The sequence below is a fragment of the Puma concolor genome, chromosome B2 (assembly GCF_028749965.1).
Source record: "Puma concolor isolate L17-30 chromosome B2, mPumCon1.1.hap2, whole genome shotgun sequence".
NCBI lineage: Eukaryota > Metazoa > Chordata > Mammalia > Carnivora > Felidae > Puma > Puma concolor.
The window spans coordinates 11,262,941-11,290,756 of record NC_141671.1 but is presented as its reverse complement, the minus strand read 5'-3'; the positions used below and the strand labels follow the sequence as shown (position 1 = coordinate 11,290,756).

The following is a 27,816-nucleotide window of genomic DNA, read 5'->3' as shown; positions in this document are numbered from 1 at the left end:
CCTGAACTTAACCTCCCTGGGGTGAGGCATCGTGACTGCACGGAAGCCCTGACAGGTAACAGGAAGGCAGGCACCGGCCTCTGGTTGTTGTGTAATCACAACGTGCCTTCATGGGGATCCTGCATAAGTGTTTTTAGTAGATGATTTCATCTCCTCCTCTGACTTGGACCCAGACAACTTTACATTCTCAGCAAACAGATGGACAACAGGGTTGAAATAGGATCTTGTACTGAAATAGTCTTTGAGTCATACACTTTGACTGTTCACTTTTCCAGGAAACCTGCCTCCTCCTCCTTGCAGGAGGCCAATGCTGACAATTAATGTACTCAGAGTTGTTGGAATCTCTTCCCAATGTATGTTTGCTATCTTTCTTCTTGGTTAAGATGGGGCTTCCACTGAGATAGGAATATTGTCTGGTTTGCTCGGGCAAAACACCTGGCCTTTTGCCCTGAGTAGATGTTTAAGAAGTAGAATTAAAATGTTTTATACCAACCTTCTATTTTTGTCTTCCTTACAAAAAAGTTCCTGGTATGAAAACAAGGGGGGTTGATTTCACCTGTAACTTTATTTGGGGAAGCAGGAGCACTGGCAGAGAGTCACTTGACCGGGTTATTAGGCGCTCGTCCATGTTGGGCCGGTACCTGCCTGTTTGACCCCAGGGAAGTCTGTTCAATTTTCAGTGCTCAATTTCCTCATCTATGAAAGGGGGATGATAAAGCCAACTGAAAGGGTACTGTGAGTATTCCGTGGGATGATGTTTGTGAGAGCATCTGATGCGGTAACATTGCTGTAGTAACAGGTTCTGATTTGTTTTCAGGAGTTGGAACTATCCTTCCTCTATACCCAGTTTGTAATGGGCATGCAGTAATTTGCTTAAAGACTTGTTTATTTTCTAAACCTGGAGCATTGTACTCAATGCCTTTCACTCAGTCCCTGCAGAAAAGGTGTACGTTGTCCACGCCTTTGTCATTTCCGCCTTCATCTGAATTTCTGAACGCAGTATAGAACCAGGCCCTGTATAAATCAGGCATGGTGTAGATCACAACGTCTGCATCCTGCTCATTTGGATCATTTATTATGTTTTTGGATGAGAGGCCTAAGTTGATGTGATATCAACAGAACATCTTGACCGGTCTGAACTGTTGAATGGAAACAATGAGCATGGAAAGGACAGGCGGCCACTAAAGTTTATCGTGTTCTTTTGAGCTCTGATTTCTGCTTCCCCATCTCCGATTTTAGTAGCCACAGGTAGGTAGCACAACATCCTGTACGAGGATGCGTAAAAATTAAAGGTTGGAAAGATCGGAAGTGTTTCGTTTGTTTTGTTTTTCGGAATTTATAACAACAACATAATATGGATGACTCTGAAAAGTTTTGTCTTCTGTGGGTCAAAGAGGATACGATTTGGGATTGGTGACTTTCCACAGAACTTCAGCCTTTATGTTTGCAGATTAGGTCATAGGAAAGGAAGCCAAATTGACCGGAGGACCCCTGATCCCAGCAGAATGATCTAGGATCCTTGCACCAAAGTTTCTATCATTTGTCTTGATTTGTTCTCTCTCCCCTTTACACGGGGAGGTGAAGGAGTCTTCTTTCCTCGCCCTGTTCCTCGGTCGGCCGCATTACTGTCTCACACAACTGCACTATTTATCTTTATTCATTCCTGCTTCTCAGGGCAGTCATAAAATCACCTTTTTGTCTTTAGAGAAAATCTGAAAGTTTTAACATATTACTAATGAGCCTCATTGTGTTTAAGAAAGCACTGGGTCTGGACAATCAGGAATAAAGCTAGAGGTGACTTTCTCTGATGATTAACTGCTTTTATTATCCCTTGGAAAGTTTGTAAATGAGTAGTTTTAAAGTTTTTTTTTTTTTTAATGTTTTTAATTTTTAATGGAATGCCTTGGCTGGAGAAATTTTTTCTGCCATCAGTAGAGCTTATCTGCCATCCATCTCTCTCTTTTCGCTCATGCAGTTCCTTTTGCCCAGCCCCCTCTCTGTTGGCTCCCCACATTTCTGCCCAGGCTCTCCAGGTTCTGCAGGGCGGGGTTCACAAAGCCGCCTTCCGGGATCCGGATGGCACAACACTGGGGCACTGCCCTGCCTGGTATACGTGTCTGACTTTCCCTACACTGCATGTTTTGTTTATTTTTGTGTTCCCAGCACCTAATAAAGATCTCCGTAGACAATAGGAGCTAAATAACAGTTTGCCGAATGAGTTGCTTCATTCAGGGTAAGAGCATTGTGTGTACTAAGGACGGAAAACCAGAGGAGGCCAGCTCTCCTCGTGGGGGAGGAGGCAAGTGGAAATGGAGAGGGTGTGTCCCAGAAAAGTTATACCTTGAGTCACATTTTGGGGACGGAGGAGCTGTTCATCAGGTGGGAGAGGTGGGGGAAGATGGGCACGTGGAGAGCCAGAGGAATTAGTGAATGTGAGATTTGGAGCACCTGAAAATAGTTTTGTGTGGCTGGGACGCAGATGCAAAGTGAAAGGGGCAGAAGATGAATCTAAAAAGGTAGGCAGGTTATACGTTCCTTTGAATTTTGTGCCCAATAAAAAAAAATCACTTAGGTCATTGGCCAGAATTACTTCTGTCATGCACTGATGGATGGTATAATACCAGCTGGGATTGGATCTCATAAGGATTAGATGAGTTACTACTTAATTAATTTTTGTAACGATGACTTCAAAGTAAATTGGGTGGCTATACTGGTCGCTGTTCGAAATGAAAGTCTGCTGAAATCACAAACAGATCTTAAAAGTTTTAGGGGATTCTACCTGACAAAATATTGGAGTCATAATATAACCCTAAATAGTTTATATCACGAGAAGACTTTTAGTCTTCTCTTCAGTATTTTAACAAGGATTTTCTGATACATCAGCCACTAATCATTTAAAAATGTGATTAAACAGGGGCGCCTGGTGGCTCAGTCGGTTAAGCATCTGACTCTTGATTTTGGCTCAGGTCATGATCTCATGGTTCATGAGCTTGAGCCCCATGTTGGGCTCCATGCTGCCAGTGCAGAGCCTGCTTAGGATTCTCTCTCTCCACACCTACCCGCCCACCCCAAATAAATAAATAAACTTAAAAAAGTGTAGGGGCACCTGGGTGGCTCAGTCGGTAGACATCCAAATCTTGGTTTCGGCTCAGGTCACGATCTCACACTTGGTGAGTTCGAGCCCTGCGTTGGGCTCTGCGCTGACAGTGTGAAGCCTGCTTTGGATTCTCTCTTTCTCTGCCTCTCTCTGCCACTCCCCTGCTCGTGCTCTGTCTCTGTCTCTGTCTCTGTCTCTCAAATAAACTTGAAAAAATGTTTAAAAAATGTGATTATGGCAGTGCAAGCTGGTGCAGCCACTCTGGAAAACAGTATGGAGATTCCTCAAAAAACTAAAAATAGAACTACCCTACGATCCAGCAATTGCACTACTAGGCATTTATCCAAGGGGTACAGGTATGCTGTTTTGAAGGGACACATGCACCCCCATGTTTATAGCAGCACTATCGACAATAGCCAAAGTGTGGAAAGAGCCCAAATGTCCACTGATGGATGAATGGATAAAGAAGATGTGGTATATATATACAATTATTACTCGGCAATCAAAAAGAATGAAATATTGCCATTTGCAACTACGTGGATGGAACTGGAGGGTATTATGCTAAGTGAAATTAGTCAGAGAAAGACAAAAATCATATGACTTCACTCATATGAGGACTTTAAGAGACAAAACAGATGAGCATAAGGGAAGGGAAACAAAAATAATATAAAAACAGAGAGGGGGACAAAACAGAAGAGACTGATAAATATGGAGAACAAACTGAGGGTTACAGGAGGGGTTGTGGGAGGGGGGATGGGCTAAATGGGTAAGGGGCACTAAGGAATCTACTCCTGAAATCATCGTTGCACTATATGCTAACTAATTTGGATGTAAATTTAAAAAAATAAAAAAATTAAAAGAAAAAAAAAAAAAAAAGAATATACTACCACCAAAAAAAAAAAAAGTGATTAAATTTAGACATTTTTCTATAACGACTACTGTGAAAATAACAAAAGATAATAGGGGCACCTGGGTGGCTTAGTCGGTTAAGCGTCCGACTTCGGCTCAGGTCATGATCTCATGGTTCATGAGTTCGAGCCCCGCATTGGGCTCTGTGCTGACAGCTCAGAGCCTGGATCCTGCTCTGTGTCTCCCTCTCTCTCTACCCCTCCCCCACTCATGCTCTCTGTGTCTCTCTTTCTCTCTCTCAAAAGTAAACATTAAAAAAAATTTTAAAAAGATAATATACGCAAAATACTTAGTACAAAGTAGCTTGCCTGGCACACAGGCAGGCTTGAGAGACAGAGAGAAAGAGAGTGAGAATGAGCAAGGGAGGGGCAGAGGAATATATATATTCAACAGTATAATGTGTTTCTTCCCCCAGTGGTGCCAGACCTCAAGAAGCTTCCACTTTATGAACTTTTGGGAGAAACTGTAAAACAAAACAAAACAAAAAAACAAAAAAAACAAACCAACACCCTGTCTCCAAGTGTATATTTGTTGAAATATCCGCTAATTCTTTGGTGAGAGCTTGGAATTTCCTTGGTGATTTTAAACAAGATTTCCTCTATTCCGTGTGTTCATTGTATGAGTCTTAGATCACTAGGGCCGATCTGATGTGAGCACAGACATTTCAAAGCCTTGGTGGGACTACCTGTTTTAACAGTTGCTTACATTTAAAAATAGTTCTAGCCCCTTGGCACCTCAGGGTTTCTGTGAATCATGCCGAGCCACTCTTGACATGTACAAATATGTTTTCCTCCTGGATTTGTAGGCGGGCAGCGGGTTTGTCTGGTGTCTCCCAGTGCCTACTTATGCTGGGGAGGAGTTGAGATCCCAGGTTGGAAAACGAAAACTTGAACTAGATGTTTGCTGGGCACCATCCAGGAGCACTGCATGCCTTTGGTTTGTTTTGATTAAATTCCAAAGTGATACAATCGTCTGGCTGTTAAAGATAACTAATTGCCTTGTTTTCTACTTAGAGGCGTGATGGTTCCAGATTGGCAAGTTAGGATGGTTTTGCAGTGGGACACTGGGACGTGACCATTGTCACTGGGGTTTAGTCTTTAGGTGAGCAGGGCAGGCTACCAGGGCACATCACCAAGACACATATAAGGGAGCATTTCTTTGGAGATGTGCGATTTTCCAAGCTCCAGTTACTAGAGTACTAAGTGTACTAAGTAGTACATTTATTAACCCACTTGGATAAAAACAAAGCAAAAGCATACCAAATACAAAAAGTAGAGATTTTTAAGATCACATTCCCTAATTATAATCCAATTAAATTGGAAATTAATAGGAGCACCTGGGTGACTCAGTCGGTTAAGCGTCCGACTTTGGCTCAGGTCATGATCTCGCGGTTCATGAGTTTGAGCCCCGTATTGGGCTCTGTGCTGAGAGCTCGGATCCTGGGGCCTGCTTCGGATTCTGTGTCTCCCTCTCTCTCTCTGCCCCTCCTTCACTCACGCTCTGTCTCTCTCAAAAATAAACCTTAAAAAAATTAAATTGGAAATTAATAATAAAGATATGACCCCCCCCAAATGTCATTTGAAACTAAGAAATACTCTCCTAGATAAACCTTTGATCAAAGAGTAAATCAAAGAGAAATTGTACAGGGGTGCCTTGGTGGCTCAGTCAGTTGAGCCTCCAACTTTTGATTTCTGCTCAGGTCATGATCGCATGGTTGTTGGAGAGAACCCTGCATCAGGCTCTATGCTGGGTGTGGAATCTGCTTAAGATTCTCTCTCTCCCTCTTCCTCTGCCCCTCCCTTGCTCATTCTCACTCTCTTTCTCTCTGTCTCTCAAAAATAAAACAAAACTAATAAATGGTGATTCTTTAGAAAGCAATAAAAATTATACTTGTATACTCAATTTTTAAGGCATATTACCCAAAAATTTACTCAAAGGAAAACCTGTAAAACAGTAAATATATATTATTATTCATGAGGAAAAGACTGACAGGGCACCTGGGTGGTTCGGTTGGTTAAGTGACCGACTTGCTTTCAGCTCAGGTCACGATCTCACAGTTCATGAGTTCAAGCCCTGTGTCGGGGTCTGTGCTGATAGAACTCAGCCTGCTTGAAACTCTCTCTCTCCCTCTTTCTCTGTCCCTTCCCTGCTCTCACATGTGCTTTCTTGCTCTCAAAATAAATAAACTTAAAAAAAAAAAACAACCCTGACAAAACCCCTGCTTCCCTCAAAAAGAAAAAAAAAGAGGTACTGATAAAAGTGGCATTAATGGAATAGAAAAAAAGCAGAAAGGCTAAATAAGACAAAAAATTGGAAAAAGTAAAAATATACAAGATTAGGAACAAGGAAACAGACACAACCACAGTGGCAGGAGAGTCGGAAAGAATTATAAGAAATACACGTGGAAACTGTGCCGAACTCTGTAGAAACAAATTTGAAAATATAGAAGAAATGGACAATGTTGGAAGTAAAACGTAAGTGACCAAAATTGGATCGTGTAGAAAATTCAACCAGATCACCAGAAGTCTCAGTTTGTGCCTGCTCGGCCTGTCCCACCTGGCATTGGTTCTGGACTTTATTATTTTCACAGTCACTAAAATAAGACGGGGTAGTGGTCCTCGACCTCATGAGAACAGGTTTTCGTATGATCTCTGTAGTGCGTGTGGTGAAGAGTGTTTTTACCTTAACGCATGCTTACGTACAACCCTATATCCCCCTCGCCCCCACCAAGTTCTCTCCAAATGCAAGTTCACTTACATCTCTCTGTAAAGAGCAGCCTGCAGAGCCCCTGCTAACAAGATGAAACATGCTCCTACATTGGTGGCTAAGGACAACTAACTCATCCCAGTCCTGCTGCTGGCGGGAAGGGTCCTCAAGGCTGCTGGCCCTGCCGGCTATGTGGCCTACCGGTCGGCAACGCCGTGGCCTCCCCTCCCCTCTGCCCCCGTGGCCTACAAGAGCACGAAGCTGCCAGATTGGGCCTGGGTGCGGTCAGCGTGAAGTGTGGGAAGTCTGAATGTTCTCTGGGTGGTGATTTCGTCATTTTTGTGCGGTGTAACTCGAAAACTCTCTGTTTTGTTGTTTACTAACTTGGAAATTTACTTTGGAAGAATCCCCCATTGCAGAACATGAGCTAAAGAAGTGCAAAGTTTATTTATTTATTTATTTATTTTATTTTATTTTTTTTTAAATTTTTTTTTTCAACGTTTATTTATTTTTGGGACAGAGAGAGACAGAGCATGAACAGGGGAGGGGCAGAGAGAGAGGGAGACACAGAACCGGAAACAGGCTCCAGGCTCTGAGCCATCAGCCCAGAGCCCGACGCGGGGCTCGAACTCACGGACCGCGAGATCGTGACCTGGCTGAAGTCGGACGCTTAACCGACTGCGCCACCCAGGCGCCCCAAGAAGTGCAAAGTTTAAAGAAAAGTTGAGTATTGGGTTTCTGTTTCTTAAGAAAGGTAAGGATGAATGTGTAATTCATACACCTACTGAAGCAACATCCACATCTACTTTAAAAATTTGCAGTTATTATTACTTTTTAAGTTATTTATTTTGAGAGTGAGCAAGTGAGCATGAGCATGGGAGGGACAGAGGGAGAGAGAGAGAGAGAGAGAGAGAGAGAGAGAGAGAGAGAGAGAGAGAGACGAAACCCACACCATCAGCATGGAGCCCTACTCGGGGCTCGAACCCACGAGCTGCGAGATCATGGCCCGAGCTGAAACTGAGAGCCAGACGCTCAACCAAGTGAGCCACCCAGGTGCCCCAAGTTTGCAATTAGTTTAAGAATACTTTGCCCGAAGATGAAGATTTAACACCTGCAGCCTCAGACCGTGTCCTTAAATTTTATTCCGTGAAGCATGGCTCTTCTAAATCTATTCCAGTCATTTTCAACTTTGGTTGCTTACACATACATGAAAGGTGAAGTCACTGCTGTTGATCTGTTGGCTCCGACAGCAGAAGAGAATTTAACACACCAACTGTGCCAGTTTCATGTAAATGTTACCACATGCTTCACAAAGAAAATCAGTTAATTTTTTTACCTGAATGGTTTCATTATTTTCATATAATTGAGGAAAGCTTTTAGGAAAATTATTCTATGGAAGTTTACATGTTTAATATTACCGTGAATTCTATTATAAATTTGTTGAAAAAGTTTAGCTCAAAAAATGAAATATAGGGGCGCCTGGGTAGCTCTGTTGGTTAAGCGTCCGACTCCTGATCTTGGCTCAGGTCAGGATCTCGCGGTTTGTGGGATCAAGTCCCACATCAGTCTCCACGCTGCTAACGGAGCCTGCTTGGGATTCTCTCTGTCCCTCTCTCTCTGTCCATCCCCTGCTTGCACTCTCTCTCTCTCTCAAAATAAAGAAATAAACCTTAAAAAATGAAATTTATCTTTTTAACAGCTTTACTGAGGTAAAATTTATAACCCAGAAGTCTTACCCATTTTAAGTGCACAGTTGGAAGATTTTCAGTAAATTTGTACAGTTGTGCATCCATCCCTGCCATTCAGTTTTAGAATGCTTCTGTCACTGTCATCCCTGCAAAAGCTCCTTGGTGCCTCTTTGGAGTCAATCCCCATACTCACGTTCAGCCCCTGGGAGTGCCGATAATGATTTATTTTTCAGCGAGAACACAAATAAGCATGTTAGTGGGGCACAATGTCAGAGTATACACAATGGAATTGCTAGAATGAGAAGTCTGAGGGACAGACATTTGCACATATAATTGCACAGAGAAGTCATTATCTCTTTTGAACAAACTGCAAGGGAAATAGCCAAGTTTTACAAATATTTTTTTTCATACGCTAAGTTGTTGAACCAGAATATTTTTGTGATGAAGCCGAGTATGGGTTTTCTGTCCTTGCAGCCCAATATCAATCAGATTTTACAAATAGTTTGCAGAACTACTTTGTAAATCAGCCCTAATTGATTGTATTGACATTTGTTTTTTTGCAGAGGAGTCCTCTAAATTTGGGTTGTACTTTGTTTGAAATCGTTTGGGTTGTGTTTTGTTTGAAACCAGTTAGAATTTTTTTTTTTTAAGTTTACTCATTTATTTTTGTGAGAGAGGGAGAGTGAATGAGAACAGGAGAGGGGCAGAAAAAGAGGGACATAGAGAATTCCAAGCAGGCTCCACGCTGTTAGCTCAGAGCTCCACGTGGGTCTTGAACTCAGGAACCATGAGATCATGACCTGAGCCAAAACCAAGAGCTGGACACTTAATTGGCTGAGCCACTCAGGTGCTCCTAGAGATTTTTAATCAAAGTACTAGTTAATGAAACAAGCAAAATAAATATTCAGGTTTTGAAGTTTTGCAAATTGCAATTATGGGAAAAAAGGTCACAAACAGGAAGGTACTAGAATCTATCCTTACAAGGTAGGAACTGAGCCAAGTCAATGATAAGAAGTCAAACACAGTATGCAGGATTTAATTTTGAAATTTTGTAGTGGCACTTGGGATATCTAGAATTGTGGATGGAAAGATCCTTTTGATGCAAATACTATTCTTATAGGATACACTTGTGTTGTCCTCAAGAATTCAAAATAGATTGAATTTTAAAAAGTTTGTGTTTTCAAGGTATCTAACTTTGATGGAACAGTAAAAAGAATCATAAGTAGATACAATTCATTCTGATGAATTTTTTTTTTGTATTTCTCAAAGAAAGGTATGACAAACAAAAAATACAGTGTCTTTTAAAACACCGTGGCTTAAATATTTGTATGTCTCAATATAAAAATAAAAATTAAGAATATACTTCATGTAGTAGAGTTTTCTCTGAGCTTACCAGGTATTTGAGCACTGAAGACGAGTTATCTTCTCGATTAAAAATATGGTCTACAGAGAGGAATCAATTGAAGGGGTCAATAATTTCAAATATATTAACTATGAAATGTACCTTTAAAGAAGATTGTAGTAATTTTTTAAAAATAAATGTTGATTCATTACTGAGAGAGTGTGAGTAGGGGAGGAGCAGAGACAGAGGAAGACAGAGAATCCTAAGCAGGCTTTGCACTGACAGGAGTGAGTCCGACGCAGGGCTTGAACTCATGAACCGTGAGGTCGTGACCCGAGCTGAAGTCACTCAGCTGGCTGAGCCACCCAGGTGACACAAGATTGCAGGAATTTTTATTAAGAAAATAAAAAAAGATTGTATATGAAAATATAACATCTTTCATAAAAATAGCAATGATGCAGTGTTACTAACAAGCTGATTAAAGAACTTGAATATGCACCAAGACTAATTTTCTTTGCCGTATTCTAAAAATTAAGATAAATTAATATAAAGAAGTTTAAAAATTGTTTTAAATGCTTGTATTCATAAGCATGCTGTTTTATTTGTTTAAGGTTTTATTTCTGAAAACAGTTTTTTGAATGGAACCGTTCTGTCAGCCCGCCGATATAATGAAACCAACTGTTTTGTCCATCACTATATATTTTAAAAGTTATATGATGTCAACTGTTTATTAGCATCTTCTTTCATTCTTACAGTGTCCTGGCTTGAATGAGAAATTCTGTCTTTAAGAGTCAGGTAATTGCACTGTTAACTTAAACTTTTCCAGATCATAGAAAAAGATGTTATCTCCCCAACTCACTTTGTGAAGCCAGCATACCTGTGATATCAGTATAAGACAATACAATGTGATTAAGAAGGTGTCATTCCAGGTTACAAATTTGGTTCTATTTAAGAAAATCCAGCAGCACTGAACCCACTGTATCAAAAATCTAAAAGACAAGTAATACGAGCATATTAGCTGTTGATGAGAAATCTGCTAAGTAGAATCCAGTATATTCCTAATGTAACTCTTAAGGAGGCATAGAAGGGAACTATTAGACATAATAAAGATTATTTGTGTAAAACCAACAACGAACTTTATATTGTGAGATGCTAAAACCAATTAAGTAAGGATCTAGTTTTGAATGCCTATGACCAGCATTTTTATTTACATCATCTTTAATGTTGTAGGAAATGCGACAAGACAACAAATTATATTGCTGACATATGTACTGGAAGGGAAGAGAGAAAAAAAACACATATTCTTGTTGGTCTCACCCCCAAAAGTGAGACCAAATCAGAAACAGAACAGCCACTCTAGTAGGATTAATACGCTACTCAGAGAGATGGCTGGATGAGAGATAAATGTAGAAATTGAAAGCTTTTTTCTAAGTAATGAGTTACACGAAATGGAAAAATCATTCCCTTAAATAATAAAAACATAAAAATATACATAATATATACATTTCCCACAGTTCAAAAATAGAATAGCTACAGGGGTCTTTTAAAAATTGCATAAAATGATCATAAAGTTTTATATTGATTATACCCTATTGAAAACTAGGAAGAGTATGAAATATAAGAATATTATTAAGTCATGGGGTGCCTGGGTGGCTCAGTCGGTTGGTTAAGCGTCTGACTTCGGCTCAGGCCATGATCTTGTGATCCGTGAGTACGAGCCCTACATCGAGCTCTGTGCTGACAGCTCAGAGCCTGGAGCCTGCTTCGGATTCTGTGTCTTCCTCTCTCTCTGCCCCTTCCCTGCTCGTGCCATCTCTCTCTCTCAAAAATAAATAAACATTAAAAAAAAAAAGGATATTATAAAGTCACTATAATCAAGACAATATTGGCCTAGCAAATGACAAATAGACCACTGGAACAGAATAGATTCAGAGATAGATCATTCAGAATAAATAATGCAAAATACAGAAAACATTATACTTAATATCTGATGCATGTTGCAGTCCAATTCCTTGGAGAAATACTGGATTACTTAATATGTTGTTCTGGTATAGGTAGTTCTCTATCTGGTTAAAGTATAACAGAACTGATACCATTTAAAGATAATTCCTTAATGGATTAAAGACAGATCTAAAAAATGAATCCATAAACATCTCACAGGGATATCTAGGAAAGCACACATGTATAACCTAAAGTGTGGGAAACCTTAATTTATTACATTATACATTAATTTAATGTGTTTAATTTATTAATACATTAATTTAATTAACTAATATTAGGTATCATATATAAAGAATTCTTCAACTCAGCACCAAAAAAACGGGCAGAGGACCTGAGTAGACATTTTTCCAAAGAAGACATCCAGATTCTCAACATCACTCATCAGGGAAATGCAAATCAAAACCACGACAAGGTCATGAGATCTCAGATTCATCACACCAGTCAGAATGGCTGGTATCGAAAAGACAAGAAGTAACAAGCATTGTCGAGGATGTCGTGAAAAGGGAACCCTTGTGCCCTGTTGATGGGAATGTAAATTGGTGCAGCCACTGTGGAAAATAGTATTGAGGTTCCTCAAAAAATTAAAAAGAGAAATATCATGCAACCCAGTAATCCCACTTCTGGATGTTCACCTGAAGAAAATAAAAACATTAATTTGAAAAGATATGCACCCCTGTGTTTACTGCACCATTGTTTATAATAACCAATATATACAAGCAATCTAAGTGTCCATTGATAGATGAATGGATACAGCAGATGTGGTGTATACACACAATGGAATATTACTCAGCCATAAAAAAGAACAGAATCTTGCCATCTGCAATGACATGGATAGATCTAGAGAGCACAATGCTAAGTGACATGAGTCAGACAGAGAAAGACAAATACCATATGATTTCGCTTAGGTGTGAAATCTAAAAAACAAAACAAATGAACAGATGAAAAACTCAGACTCTTAAATACAGAGAACAACCAGGTGGTTGCCAGAGGGGAGGGCAGTAGGTGAGGATGGGCAAAGTAGGCGAAGGGGATTAAGACCTACAAACTCCCAGTTGCAAAGTAAAGAAGTCACAGGGATGAACGTAGTCAATTATACTGTAATAACATTATACTGTAATATGGTAACTGAGGGTAACTGCACTTACTGTGGTGAGTGTTTTGTAGTGCATATACTTGTCAGATCGCTGTGCTGTGCACCTGAAACTAATATGTGTCAACCGTACTTCAATTAATTAAAAAAAAAAACCCTGAGAACCCCAGAAGCTATTTAAGAAAAAAGAGGTGCATATCCGAATATGTACAATCAAAAAGCATTTGTTTTCAATATATGAAGTTTATTGTCAAATTGGTTTCCATACAACACCCAGTGCTCATCCCAAAAGGTGCCCTCCTCAATACCCATCACCCACCCTCCCCTCCCTCCCACCCCCCATCAACCCTCAGTTTGTTCTCAGTTTTTAAGAGTCTCTTATGCTTTGGCTCTCTTCAAAAAGCATTTTTACAGAAGTAGCAACATAAAATAAGTCAACACATCAGCTTTGTTTTTGGAAAAAGTGTTTGTAAAATATATTTCAGGCAAAATCTATAATTTACAAAGAGCTCCTACAAACAGGAAAAATATTAACTATTCTAAAGGAAAATGGACAAAGAATATGAATAGACATTTCACAGAACTGAGATAAATGGTGTGTGTGTGTAAGAGAGAGAGAGAGGGAGGGAGAGAGCGCATACACAGTGTGATTAAATGAGCACCGAGAAAAATACTTATAAGACACCATAGTCTGTTAGCTTTAGTACATGGTGAGTGAGGGGCTGATGTGAGTGGAAAGTGAAAGAAAAGATGCTATGGCACATTTCTGACAGACTACTGAGGAAGACAGACAAAGAAATCATTGAGTGCTCCCTAGGTGCCCTAGAGAAATAAAGAGAAAATGTATACGTATCTGAACAGAGAGGACTCTGGGCAGTAAATTATTTTCTTCACTGCTGGCCTTACAAGATCGTTAATTACTTGTAACTAGTAATTCCATGAGCTCAGTATAGTTACGTACGTCAGGCATCACATGAGTCTAAAAATTATTGAGAGGCCCTTGGTAAGAAGCATTTTGCAAAGACCTGCCACATGACCGTGATGATTGCTTATTTAAACTGATCTTCGTGTATTTCATCATCAATGATGCCATTGCAGAGTCCAAGGGGAATGGGAAGGATCCACTTAAGGAACGTGGGTTTGTAAGAAGGATCTCTCAGATTCCATTCTGTTGGCCATGCAAACATTGTTGCACGGAGTCTATGGTTTTTGCTACAATTGTTAGTACCTAGCACAGTCCTTGAGACACTCCTTCCGCTCCTCCTGAGGATGGTACTGTGGCCTGGGCTCTGGGAAGTTATACCCCCTGAAGATATGCTGAGAAAGATCCGGAGAACTTCAGGTGTAAGGTGGTAGATGTGGAAAGGAAATAGGCTTCCCAAGTGTAGGGGTTGTTTTTCTCTTGCAGGATACAGAATAGGAGCCCTCCGCCTCAAGGTACCCACATGTCCCAATCCAGCATTCATCTAGCCATGACTTCTACAACCTTAATTTTGGTTTCTTTGATCTACTGCAGATGATAGTATGTGTTAGTTCAACCTGGCTTCTGGTTCCACTGGAGACTTTATGATTCAGCATTTTGTCAGAAGAGGAAAGGGGGCAATGAACTAGTACAGTGGCTGGGATGATGAGTTATGGGAACTTTGCTTGGCGTTTTTTTTTTTCATTGACTGATATGTAGGAATTTGAAAGAGATGTTAGTATTAGAAGGATTAATGCAATCTTTGCAAATATGAGGATCCTCAAGGCTATTTCGTCAGACTTTCTAGTGGAGAATCTTTTTTTTTTTTAAGTTTATTTATTTATTTTGAGAAAGAGAGAGAGAGAATACCAAACAGGCTCTGTGCTGTCAGCATGGAGCCCGATGTGGAGCTTGATCCCAGGAACTGTGAGATACGACCTGAGCTGAAATCAAGAGTCAGACGCTTAACTGACTGAGCCACCCAGGCGCCCGTCTAGTGCAGAATCTTAAGTCAGGGCTAATGCAGTAATTATTTCTGCAGTTAGGTGATGAACAAGAGGGCTGAATTCCATTTTCTCATTGGCCCATAACCCCAGCTTGCTAGTGGTTGTTGTAGGTGGGATGTTAAGAGTCTTGAACGACTGGATCCTTTGGAGTCTTGCTGTCTGGTTGAGCTCTCCATCTCGAGTCATGATGGGTTCTTGCGTGGCATAATAATGGAATTGAGATTATTCTGGTCAGATTTTTCTTGTTGGGGCTCAGCTGCTTTTGACCTGCTGTGTGAGATGTTGAGATGCTCTTGTATGGATGAAGTAAAACCAAATGACATGTCTTTAGCTTTTTGAAAACTTCTGTTATTAAGTCTGAGGCAATTGGACATCATCCTGGGCATATCTCTGGAACAGTCTCTATCATATTGTTTTGTAGTGTTCTTAAGTCTTATTTTGTATTGTGTCTCACTCTTAGTTCTGTGCTCAATACTTTCAGTAAATGTTGATTGAATGTATAAATGAGCACCATTAGATGCGCCAGAAAAATGCAAATAAAATTATAGCTGTTCGGAAAGGAGAAATGGCCAAATTGTCAGCAGCAGGACACCGTGACCTTTGCCTTAAATGTTTTCCTGTGCACAGAATTGCACTTTATTGCAGAAGCTGGTTTCTCAATACTTGTGTTCTTTCATCTGACTTTTTGAAACTGAACAAATCTTTTCCTTTAATTTAGGTTTTAACACAGGATGTAATTAAGGTGTCACATCTAAGGTATGTGTTACTAATTTACCTACTAAGGTGTATCAGAAGAGTAATTTCAGCTGCATAAGTGAATCTTGATTTTTTAAAAATATTTATATGTTTATTTATATTTGAGAGAGAAAGAGAGAGAGAGTGAGCAGGGGAGGGGCAGAGAGAGAGACAGAGACAGAATATGAAGCAGGCTCTAGGCTCTGAGCTGTCAGCACAGAACCCGACGTGGGGCTCGAACTCACCAACTGAGAGATCGTGACCTGAGCCGAAGTCTGATGCTCAACCGACTGAGCCACCCAGGCGCCCCGATTTTTCTTTATATTAATTAAAGAAATTTTTGAAAAGAAATTCCATTTGATTCTCTTCTTATGTAGGACCTCAGTGCATTTTATAATATATAATATATATCTATTATATACTACATATAGTATGGTATATATTATTATGTAGCATCTTACACGTACATGTTGAGAAAGCTAGTCATTCTATTTCTAGATATATTTTTGGCCTCATATGTAGGGAGAATATGCTTTGAATTTATTTTGGTTTTGCTTTTATATGACTTCAGGTATATGACAAGCTAATGGATTCCTGTCACAGTTTGGATTACTTACGGTTAATGTGAACATTTTGTTTGCTTTTTCTTTATGGAGGTATGTAATTCAGACTAGGAAATGATTCTCTATTATGAATATCAACAGGACTGCTGTCTCATGTGGACAGGTTGTAATATCGTGTCATTACTGATCAGAAAAAAATATTTTGATAGATCGTAGTGGCTGGGTTTTACTTCTCAAATGTGATATTTATTTTTGTGGTCTAAAAGAAGTAGTTCCTTCTCACCCTTATTTGAGGGCTCTTTTTTTCACCTACCCTTTAAATCCTGGTGTTCCTTTGGGTTCTCTTCTGATCCCTTTCTTTTTGCTTCCCATTTTCCTTCCTTAGATGAATAACATTGACCGAGCTCTTATTATGTATCAGGACAGGGCCATGCTGTACAGCTGAACAGGTTGTGTACTGCACAATTCCAGGAGGTGACATTCACTGCCCCCAAGACTTGGGTGGTGTCAGCAGGCATTGTGCTAGCTACTTTACAAACCCCTCGTTTACCCTCATAACAACCTAGGAGATGAATATCATCATTCCTCTTTTATAGATGAGAGAGAAAACTGAGTTTGGGGTATGTTAAAACTTGTTTAAGGTTACACAGTAATGAGTGGGCAATGGAGTTTGGATGGGTCCAAAGCCTTTGCTTCCCCACAGCATGCTACCTTTTGTGGGTGATCTCAACTCTTGGTGAGCTCATCCATACCACCACCTAAATGATGATAATTCCAGATCTCTCTGTTGATGGCCTATGAGACAAGTCTTCCAGCATGTACCAGAGGCCCCCTCAGATTCTGAATGATTCAGTGCATCATCATTTTCCACATAACTGCTTCTCCTCCATTCCTACTCTCAGTTGGTGGCACTCGTAACCTGGGCTCCTCTCCCCCCTCCCCCCCACATCCAATCAGGCCCCATCACTTCTCTTTCCCAAATCTCTCTCTGTTCATCCCCTTCCTTTCTGTGCCAGTTGTTACTATGTGGGTTCAGGCCATCATTCTTACATTCTGACTGCATCTGCTCTGACTTATGACAAGCACCACCTAGCTCCTTGCCCTGTCTGTTGCCTCTGGCTCATTCTTCTCTCTCCACCTTCCCCACTCGGCTGCTTGAAGACACAGCTTTGAGTCCCTCTCTCAGGGAAGCCTTTCTTGATTGTTTTCACCAACCCTTTCCTTTAGCTGAATTGCCCTTCTCTGTGCTCCCATAGAGCATCATTTTATCATTTCACTCATCATGGTACCCTGATCATTGCTTTTCTTGTCTGACTCCTCCCCTGGACTAAGAGCTCTTTGAGGACAGGAACCGATTTGCCTTTGTCTTTCTAGCATCTAGCAGCTTGTCTGGGAGGATATCAAGAAATGCTCGAGAGAATCAATGAATGCACACTATAGACGCATTAGGCAGATCTGAAAGAGTTTTGATTAGTATAGCTTTGTAATATTGCTTGAAATCAGGAACCGTGATGCCTCCAGCTTTGTTCTTTTTTTTTTTTTTTTTTTCAAATTTGCTCAACTGATTTAAAAAAAATTTTTTTTAATGTTTACTCATTTCTGAGAAAGAGAGAGAGAGAGCACAAGCAGGGAAGGAACAGAGACAGAGAGATGGACACATAGAATCCCAAGCAGGCCCAACGCGGGGCTCAAACTCACAAACCATGAGATCATGACCTGAGCTGAAGTCAGAAGCTTTAACTGACTGACCCACCTGGGGCGCCCCCAGCTTTGTTCTGTCTTAAGACTGCTTTGGGGGTCTTTTGTGGTTCCACCCAAATTTAAGGATTGTAGGTTCTGTTTCTGTGAAAATTGCCATCAGAATTTTGATAGGATTGCACTGAATCTGTAGATTGCTTTGGATAGGATGCACATTCTAACAGTATTTATTCTTCCAGTCCGTGAGCACAGAACATCTTTCCAGTCTTTGTGCCTTTAGTTTCTTTCGTCCATCTCTTACAGTTTCCGCGTACAGGGCTTTCGCCTCCTTGCTTACGTTTATTCCTAGGTATGTTATTCCAGATCTGAAAAAGTTGTTCACATAATACTGTAGTGTTCTACATGTTGACTTGGATTAAAATTTTAACGTGATTTTTATAAACCTGCATGGTGAAAATAATCGATGCAGATGTTATTTAACTATGCATTTTTTCCCCTTTCTTCTTGCCGTTTGGCACAACAGGCAGCATGATTATCGCTTAACCTATGTTTTCATGGCAGCAGTCTCTTGCCTTATCCGGTTGACAAAAGATTCTAACTTAACTGCATGATAATTTAAAAAGTGGATTCTGTGTTGAACTTTGGTTTAAGGCGTCAAAGTTTTGCACGGACACCAATGAATAAACTAACCTCTCAGAAGGAGGTTTGTTTCTCTTCCCCGACTCCAGTCCATCGGCAGTGGTCACTCCTCTAAGGAAACGGCTGGACGTTGGTTATCTTAGAACCTGAGCTACTCTGCTAAATCTGAGGTTAGACCACATGGGGTGGTTATTCACAGGCACCTTTTTCACCTAACAGGGATTCAGGTCTCATTCCAGCTCTGCCCGTATCCGGTTCTAGCCAACCACTTAAATCTCCCTGGACATCGGGTTCCTTGCCTTGAAAATTAGGCATTTGGATGAAAGTAGCCAGAACAACTTTTCAATCTCAAACGTTCCCTGATTCTATTACTCTGGGTCCCTCCTCACTTTGTGTTCTCTTGCTGTCTTATTTCCCTTGCCTGCCTTCCCTTCTTCCCCTACTAAGGGACTGGTCAAGGCCTGTCCTGCCATCACGCACCTAGATAGCTGTGTTCTTCAACACTTGGATTCGACCTGGAGGTTTTCTTGAACACAGAGGGCTGAGAAGCAGTGTACTTGTGTTGGCTGGCCCGGAGCTCACTGCCATTACTTTGTTGGCACGCTCAGATCCCTTCCACCAAGGGCGTGTGGGTCCCTTCCTTTTAGGAAGCACATTCCTGACTGCTTTTGTAAAAGCACAGTGAGCTTGAGTCTCGAGTACAGAAAGATTCCTGAATCAGAGCAGCGACATTTCTAAATTGCAGCCGTTCGACAGATATGGGACTACGATTGTGACCTGGGCTGGGGGTGGGAGTGGGGGTGGCCTGGTTGGCAGGGACTGAACAGATAGATCATCATGTTTGCCACATCACACACAGTAAGTGTCCAAGGTTTTGCAGTGAGGAAGGCACACCATAGCATACCCTACCCTACGGTTTCTGGATATTTGTGTCACCTTTTCTTCAACGTCATACAACCTGTTAGGTTACAATGGGCTCCCACATAATTTTTCCGTAAAGCACTTCAAGCAAAATTATAGTCATCAAGGCGTGCCTCTAATTTTAGGAGGTAAACGAAGCCTGTGCTGATTCGATTTGCCTGCGTTCTGACTTCCTCACCAGCCCCCAAAGGCCAGAATCAGGTACAAGGTGTTTTTTTGAGAAGACGCGCGCGGGGAAGCGTGTCTATACAAAACCGTTTTCTGGGAAGGCAGGTCGGGGGTTCCCGGCAGCAGAAGAAGGCGAGTTAAAGAGCCGGGATCGGGAGGGAGGGCGAAGGTGTCCCGGCAGGACAGGCGCAGAGAAGCAACAAGCTTGGGAGGCCAAGAGGGGAAATGCCCCCCCCCCCCCCCCCCCCCCCCCCCGGTCTGGGCAGGATGAAGGACGCGGAGGGCTGCAGCCACACTCCCTGCCCCGGATTTCGGCGGCAGCCGCCCCAGATTTCGGCGGCAGCCGCCCCAGAAGGGCGAGCGGCAGAGGTCCCGGGGCGGCGGAGCGAGCGCAGGAGGGGCGGGCGGTGGGGGGTGGGGGGTGGGGGGCGGCGCGCTGGGGGCCGGGCCCGCACGGGGTTAAAAGAGCATCACCTGCGGCTCCAGGGCGACCCAGATGGGAAGTAGGAAGTGCCGCGCTTGAGCTTCCTGTATAAATACACGCGCGGCTCCCGGCGCCGCCGCTGGTGAGCTGCGCTCCACGCTCCGCGGGGCCCGGGGCGTCGCGGCCGCTCGCCGGGGGGCGGGGGGGGCAGCGGGCGCCTGTCGGACCTCCTCCCCGCCTCCCCGCTCCCGCCCGCGGCTGCACCCCCCCACCTCCCCTCCCCTCCCCGCCCCGGTCCCGCTGCCGTCCGGCGGGGTGCAGAGCTGGGGCCGCGGAGCCCGGAGGACCGCGGAGGGAATGAGCCGGCTCCGCCTCCCCGGGGCGCGCGGGCCAGGCTGCTGAGAAGCCCCGGCGGCGCCCGGAGGAACCGAGCCCTCCCGCCAGGTAGGTGTCGCCGAGCGCTTGAGCCGCCGCGGGCGGGCGGGCGAGCGAGGACGGAGAGACCCGGACTCCATGGTCTGTAGCTTTCTTTTCTGCCTCCTCTGCTTAACAGCGCACGGAGTGGGATTCCTTCCGAACGCCTGAGACACCTGTTAACTTTGGAAAATAGACGCCCCTGGAAAAGGTCGAAGAGAAACCGGTGTCGTTTCCAGTAAAACGGCCTCTGCGAAATGTACCGATTGGCAAATGCAAGATTAGGTCAGACCTCCCCGGTGTCTTTCTTAAGGGGAGACCAGAAGTTGGCATCATCTCCGAGGTTGACCTTCCGTTGTTTGGAAACGCACACAGCACGGTGTTGACACGCGTAGATGGGAATGAGATGGGATCTTGGCCGTACGTTATAGCGATTATTTTGTCAGGCAGTTGCTGATGAGACGGAGTGAAACTCGGATCCTGTATTGCCGTTCCCAAGTGTTAGGTTAAAATGAAAGGGATTCCTGTCTCAGCAGCGAAAAGGGATCTTGAGCTTTCTCCCCTCGGGGCACCTTTTGTTTTCCTTGTGACTTTGGGGGGTCCTGCTGTGAGTCTACTCCTGATGCATGCACGTCTTACCTTCAGATTTCTCAGAAATGCATTTGCCTGTCTGGGAAAATGTCCTCTGTCTTCATGCTCTCACTACCGTGGGTCACTTTCTTATTTCTTTCTGCTGCAGGTATCTGATTAGACGTTAGCTGGGAGTCCCCATAGGACTATCAGTGTTCTAAGGTGGCATTTCTGGATGTTTGTTTGAAGTCTGCAAGGTCTGAATTAAAGAAGAATGTATCTCACATTTATGAAACAGCAGATGGGGCGGGAGGGGGGGGGGGGTCTAGGCCCAGAAGCAAAATAAATGAACTTTGAGATGACTCAGTTTTTAGGGTGTGGGTAAGAGGAAAAAGGAACCCAGCCAGCCTTCACAGAGTTGCTGGCTAATTAAAGTATCTGGCTGCTGCAGTGTGCACTGAGATGAGCCTCCGGGTCCCTGGTCCCTTTCAGATCTCACTGCTCTGTTCCCTCCATCTGCTGACCCTGTCCCCTCTTCCCAGCCCTAGTCCTTTTCCTAAGTAGCAGCCCCGTAACTATTTCTGAAATGATCTTGAGGAGGGGGAGGGGGCAAGAAAGATAGATGTAGCAGAACCATGGGCCCCATTGGGATAATTGTATTAAACCCAAGGCCACGTTTTCACAGCCCTCCTGTTTTACCCTTGCACACCTGTGACTGGTCTTTTTTTCCCTTGTGGTGGGCACACACTTGGAGAAATAGGAAAGAGAAGAACCCTTCTGTTTCTAAAGTAGCCTCTGATGAATTGAAACTGTCGTGATGAGTAAACAATGTATACATGTATATAGAGAATGTAAGTGTAAAACAGATGTCAAGTCGCGGAATCGGGCTGCTTGAACTTTTTATTTAAAACAAACAGGAGAAAACATAACCCCCCAAGCCCCCAAACCAATTACCCTAGATAACTTGCTCCTACACTACTGTGCTGGAGGTGAGGTGTGAGTGTGGTCAAGCACTGTCCATTTACCCAGAGTTTTACAAATATTTATAGTCGTCTGTGCCAAATATCTTTGCACTGAGCCCCACAGAACATTCTCAGCATTCAAAAGCTCCATTCTCATGAATGGCTTTAGTTCATTGGCAATTTAAAGGCATCCAGGCTTTCAAAGTAGGTCAGTTTAAGACACGTCTTTTTTTTTTTTTTTAATAATTAGTTTTTGGGTCTCCCAGATTGTGAACCAGGTTTTCTGAGCCAAACTTGACAGCAGAGAGAAAAATTATCCTTTATCTAGAAAGAAAGAGGAAAAAAAGCTTGTTTTATCTATATAAGACCACTTAGCTTCCTGAAAACTACCTTTCTCTTCAAGAAGATGAGTACTTTTAATCTGAGAAGGTAAATTTAAATTTTCGATTTTGAGAAGCAGGTTTAATGTGTTAAGTATTTAGGAGCATTTATAAGGACCTCAGAATCATTGCTCCGTGGTGTTTCTGCTAATTCTGGCTTCTGTGTTTCCCGTGGCCTTGACTTATGACATTACTTTCTTGTTCAGTGAGGTTCTTCGTGTTTGAAATCACCAGTTTGAGGTAGAGGTCAGGAATCATGCTGAACCCAGATGTTGGTGAAGGAACAAAGTCCAGACAGTTTTGGGACTAAACCTACTTTGTGCAACTGATTATTTTGGATATGGGAAAGGAGCCAAAATGCCACACAAATCCTCCTTTCCACTTTGAGCTTTGGGGAGTAGGCATCTGCAGTCATTAGTCCTGAGTGCTGGGACTGTTTTCCAGGGATGCCTGCTTTAATTTCTGGAAGCTTCTATTCAGTCATGTTGTTTTACCCGAGTATGTTAGATGTTTGTCATCTTGACTTTTTTTTTTTTTTTTTTGGTAATGTTTCCCATATGTCATCTGAGTGTTAAGTAACCTGAAGAGGCATAACCTCACCAAAGTTAATTTAATTATTTAATTTTTAATTTGCTTTTTCACCTTTAGGTACAGGCAGGAGGTCTGTACTAATGTTCTATTTTTATTAACTTTGGCATTTGCTTTTGCTAGGTCGATGCATATTTCTAAACCCAGCACATCGCATTTCAATGGTTATTAAGACACGGGAGGCTATACATTAAAGAAAGCAAAAGCGGCCAACGTTTTTGCAACACGGAATGAGAAACTTCTCGTTTATGAGGAGACCTCTTTCCTTGAACTGAAATCACAACAACCTAAGTGCAAAATACTTCTCTTGTTCACAGCTGGGGATACTGCTGATCACATGGCTTTTGTAGCATCTGTTAAAGAACATACTCTTAAACCCGTGTCTCCTTGGTTCCCATCTCCTCTGCAGTCATGAGTTTGAGGGTCAGACTTTTACTCAACTGGTTCTTTGTCTTTGGGGGAAGAAAGAACACATCATCTCTCATTTGTCTCTTTGCTGGACTTGTGGTCAAAGCTTCATAGAAACCCACAAATTGTCCTCTGTTATCATTATAGAACATTATCTGTTGACAACCTCCTCAACAAGCTTACTCCTTGTAAGTGGAGTCTGGGTTCGGTCACCTTTACATCACTAGCACCTAACGTGTGGAATTCAGAATTCAGTTCTTTGTGGGGTTGACTTTGTTTCCTACATTACTGGGTTTTTGAGAAAAGGATTTGGCAAAGGCGAATGAAAACATACCTGCTGCACCTTGCTTAGTGTGGGATGGAAGGGAGTCCTCTCCCAAGCTGCTTTTAAATTTGTTTCTAATTAAAGTTTCTATAGGAAACTTCTGACATTCAGAAGAGAGGGTAATACAGATACATGTTTGTATCCATTTGGAGCAAACATTTTGATTTAGCTATGTGTGCCTTAGCAACTGTAGTTTCCTGGTAATGTCACGACCCAAGAAGTCAGCCCATCTCTTTCTTTCTGTATGGGGCTTTCTGAAATAACACGTCTCCTTGATCTGTTCATTACATCATTGTCTGACCTGCCTTTAAGTGGCGTTCTTCCTGCTTCTGAGCTTTGTTGTTATGCCAGGCAGAGGGAAGACGAATTATTCAGCAGGGCTGCATGAATAATTGTGGGAGGCAGGGAAGCACTGATTTAAAAAACGGGGTGGGCAGGGCACTCTGGCGGTGTTGAGTGGGGAGCTCCCACGAAGAGTGTAAAATTACAGTGCCGAAAATATCACGGAGCTGTTATTCTCCTATTCACGCCTGCCTTCTCTGATAAGTTTTCATTGTTAGAAAAGCCAGGGACGGATTTTCTCCTCTTGGGCCTTTCCCTGTAGCGGTAATGAGAATGTGGAAACAGGGCAAGAAAAAAAGGAATGTACTTTTTAGAAAAAGGATCAGCATTGTGCAGATGTTAGAATTTGCCGTCCCAGATGCCTGTGCCCTGAAGGATTTAGAGTTAGTCATCTGCTTTGTTAGCCGTTGTCCCCATAAATCTTTCCGTGTATTTCTCCTGAATATTTTGTAGGAGAAAACATAAAAATCAGATATTGTCCTCACCATAAAAAATTGTAACTGTGTGAGGTGATGGGTGTGTTAACTAACCTTACTATGGTAATCATTTCGAAACTTGTGTAGACATATATGTGTATATACACACATCTGTGTCTCATCATTACACTGTATACCTTAAACTTATACAATGTTACATATCGATTATATCTCAACATAACTGGAAGAAAATTAGATCTTAGTAATAGCTGTAACAGACTTTATACATATCAATTTCAAATAGCAAAGAGACTTTAGAAAACAATGCTAATAATTAATAATATTTGCTGATTTCGGCTCAGGTTATGGTCTCACGGTTCATGAGTTCGAGCCCTTCGTTAGGCTCTGTACTGACCGCATGGAGCCTGCTTGGGATTCTCTCTCTCTCTCGCTGTCCCTCCCCCTACCCAAAATAAATAAACATTAAAAAAAAAAAAAAAGATATTCCTCCTAATGGAGTGTCTGTCCTTTTCACCTGCATACGAGTTAATAGGGATATATTTGCACATTAGTTCCATTTTTAGAAGATTACAGTCTCCGGGTTACACATTTATAATCTTGTTGACATCTTGGTAACTGTTGGGATGAATATGTTAAAGCTAAGGAATTACAGACTGAAGTACTTTTTCATTTCCTGGGGGAAGAAGACGTAGTCCGCTTTCCTATTGCACGAGGCACAATGGTAAACAGTCTTTTACGGCAATGCTGCTACCTCACAAAGCCCGAGTAGGTGAATATTCGCTTCCATCACACCTAAGAACTAAGAATGGCTTGGATTTGTTTATACTCGAGAATAGTGTCTAATCTGTCTTGTTTTTGCATATAATGATAAAGTGTCCCATATGTGATGCCAGGTATCTGTTGTTGGCCTTGGGTGTTACTCTTTCAGAAAATAATTAAGTAGGGGTGCCTGGGTGACTCAATCAGTTAAGCGTCTGACTTCAGCTCAGGTCACAATTTTGTGGTTTGTGGGTCTGAGCTGCACGTTGGGCTCTGTGCTGACAGCTCAGAGCCTGGAGCCTGCTTCGGATTCTGTGTCTCTTTTTCTGCCTCTCCCCTGCTTGTACTCTGTCTCTCAAAAACAAATAAACATTAAAAAATAAGTAGATAGAAGATATTTGTTTCTCTGATATCACTGGGTTTGTACTGGTCCATCTAGTTCCCGAATGACCAGAGAGCAGGTCAGGGATGCAAACAGTAGAACCACAGCCCTGGCCACGAAGGAGGTCTGCCCTAAGTCCTTACCTCACTAAGCACTAATACCCATTGCCCTTGCTACTCTACCAGCCAGCTGGTTTACCTTCCATTCCAGACTATACTTAGGGTAGCTAGCTGGTCTACCTTCCATTCCAGACTAAGGGTAGAACTTCAGCAAATGGCTAGTGACTGATGATGGTCAGCACTTCACTAGACTCAGTCTGTACCATTTGAGTCATTAATAGCTTCTGTTAAGAACACCAACTGGTGCTAAATAGTTGCATTGGGCAGAAGTGCCAGGGTCAACACAGTACTGATTTTCAGATTATGTTGAGTGGAATCTGGTTGCCTGACATGTCGTTCTTGGTTGGTGTTGCGAGAGCTTCCTAGCAAGGCAGAGATGGGAACTTTGGATTGCTGTTTCATTCTACTCGGTTAGAATATTGGCTTCCTGAGAAAATCTCTGTTATGAAGGCAACACTTCAGACATACCTTCCCCACCACCTACCCTTCTTGAAAACCTTTCCCTTTGTAAGCTTTCTCTGAGTCATGCTTTCATATCTTTTATTCCAGCTACCTCACAGGAATGACTCAGTGCCTTACATGGGCATGGCAACATTTTGAGAGTATTCCTGGGTCTCCTCTTCTGTTTTGTCCCTTGTTCTTGAGTAGATCTTAGACTTCTGTAGCACGGTTTGGAATTAAGACCTCAGCACAGATCAGCTGGCTTTTTACACGCATTCATATTCTCTTCTGTCAGTAATATCCAGGTGATTCATTCTGTTTATATTCTATTTCTCTGGGTCTCTTTAATTCTGCTTCATCCATTTGTCTGAATTTTAAAGTTTTTGCTGAATGGTGCAAAAATTCCTAAATAACTAGGTAAGTATCCTGGTGAAACATTGTCCCTTCTGACTACATTATCCTTTTGTGCTGTGGAACGATCACCGAGACTCTGGGTAGTGAGGCAGGCGTAGACGACATTAGTTAAAAATACTTTGAATGTTGGCTCTTCCAGCCTCTGCATTTTTGGAGCAGATTGCTTTTCCAGGCCGCCAGCAGAATACGAAAAGTCCTTCTACATCCTGTGCTTCTAGCATGCCGCCCCGTTGTGTGGTTAGTTATATTTAAGCAAGTGGTACTTGTAGAATCTGGGTGAAGTCCGCCCTCGCCGCCCCACCCCCACCCATGCCATTAACTTTAGCGAGTTTAAACCTAAAAGCAGCTGTCCGGTTTCTTTTTTCTTCCCCAACATGCCCCTTGTCCTCTCTGCCAAAATTCTTTCCTCATTGGGTTCGGCTGGGTCACATCTGCCATAATGGTAAAAGCTGGGATCCTCGTTACCGTTTTAAAACAAGCAGGAGGGTGGACCATTCAGGTCACTTTCTTCTTTCAGGTGAAACGTGAGGTATGAGGCAGAACCAGTTGAGCAAGGCAGTGAGATGAATTACCGGCTCTCTGGGTGGATAGCTTTCCCCAAAACCTAGAAGGGAGCGGGTGTGAACCGTCAGTGCACCTGCGGAGACATGGTGCTGTGAAAGGGTTGGGAGCTGTCAGCATGTGTGTGCGTGTGTGTGTGGGGGGGTCAGCTTCCTCTGGACACCCTTTCTGAACTTCATGCTGTTTGCTTATGGTCTGGGTGGGCGGCTGAATTTCTTCTCTTGGTGGTTCCATGCTGCAGAGACTGGGGGATCTGAATAAGATGTAAGTGAAGGGACACTAGGACACCTGGGAGCCATTCCCGACATCTCTAAGGAGAGAACTTCAGGGCTGTCCTGATTGTTCCTTGAAGACTTCTGTATGTAATGAATCAAGGGTGAAAGGATTTTCTGGATTCATATTCTTTTTATGAAGCGCTCAGCATGTGTCATTCATTTAAAAAAATTTTTAATGTTTATTTATTTTTGAGAGAGAGAGAGACAGAGTACGAGTGGGAGAGGACAGAGAAGGAGACACAGAATCCAAAGCAGGCTCCAGGTTCTGAGCTGTCGGCACAGAGCCCGACACAGGCCTTGAACTCACAAACCACGAGATGGTGACCTGAGCCAAAGTCTGGATGCTTAACCGACTGAGCCACCCAGGTGCCCTGAGTCATTCATTTTTAAAACCTTTATTAATTGATTTTGCCCAGAGTGAAAACTCGAGGAGCAGGTTTTCAGACTGTGCCTGGTGAAGCCTTGAGCATCTGTGATGGTGCCTGGCAGG

The 27,816-nt window shown here is 42.5% G+C and overlaps 1 protein-coding gene across 4 annotated transcripts in view; it reads left to right on the top strand.

Annotated features, from left to right (window-relative positions):
• RNF144B (ring finger protein 144B) overlaps positions 1 to 27,816 on the top strand; it is a 182,005-nt gene that overhangs the window by 80,322 nt on the left and 73,867 nt on the right. Inside the window, exon 1 of one of the 4 annotated variants that reach the window (XM_086706157.1) lies at positions 19,459 to 19,558. The exons of 2 other annotated variants lie outside the window; for them this stretch is intronic. The gene's annotated coding sequence lies outside the window, so the exon portion shown is untranslated. Of the gene's footprint in view, positions 1 to 19,458; positions 19,559 to 20,233; positions 20,394 to 27,816 lie in introns of those variants that run through there. One more of the 4 variants, XM_025916957.2, reaches the window with a different exon arrangement.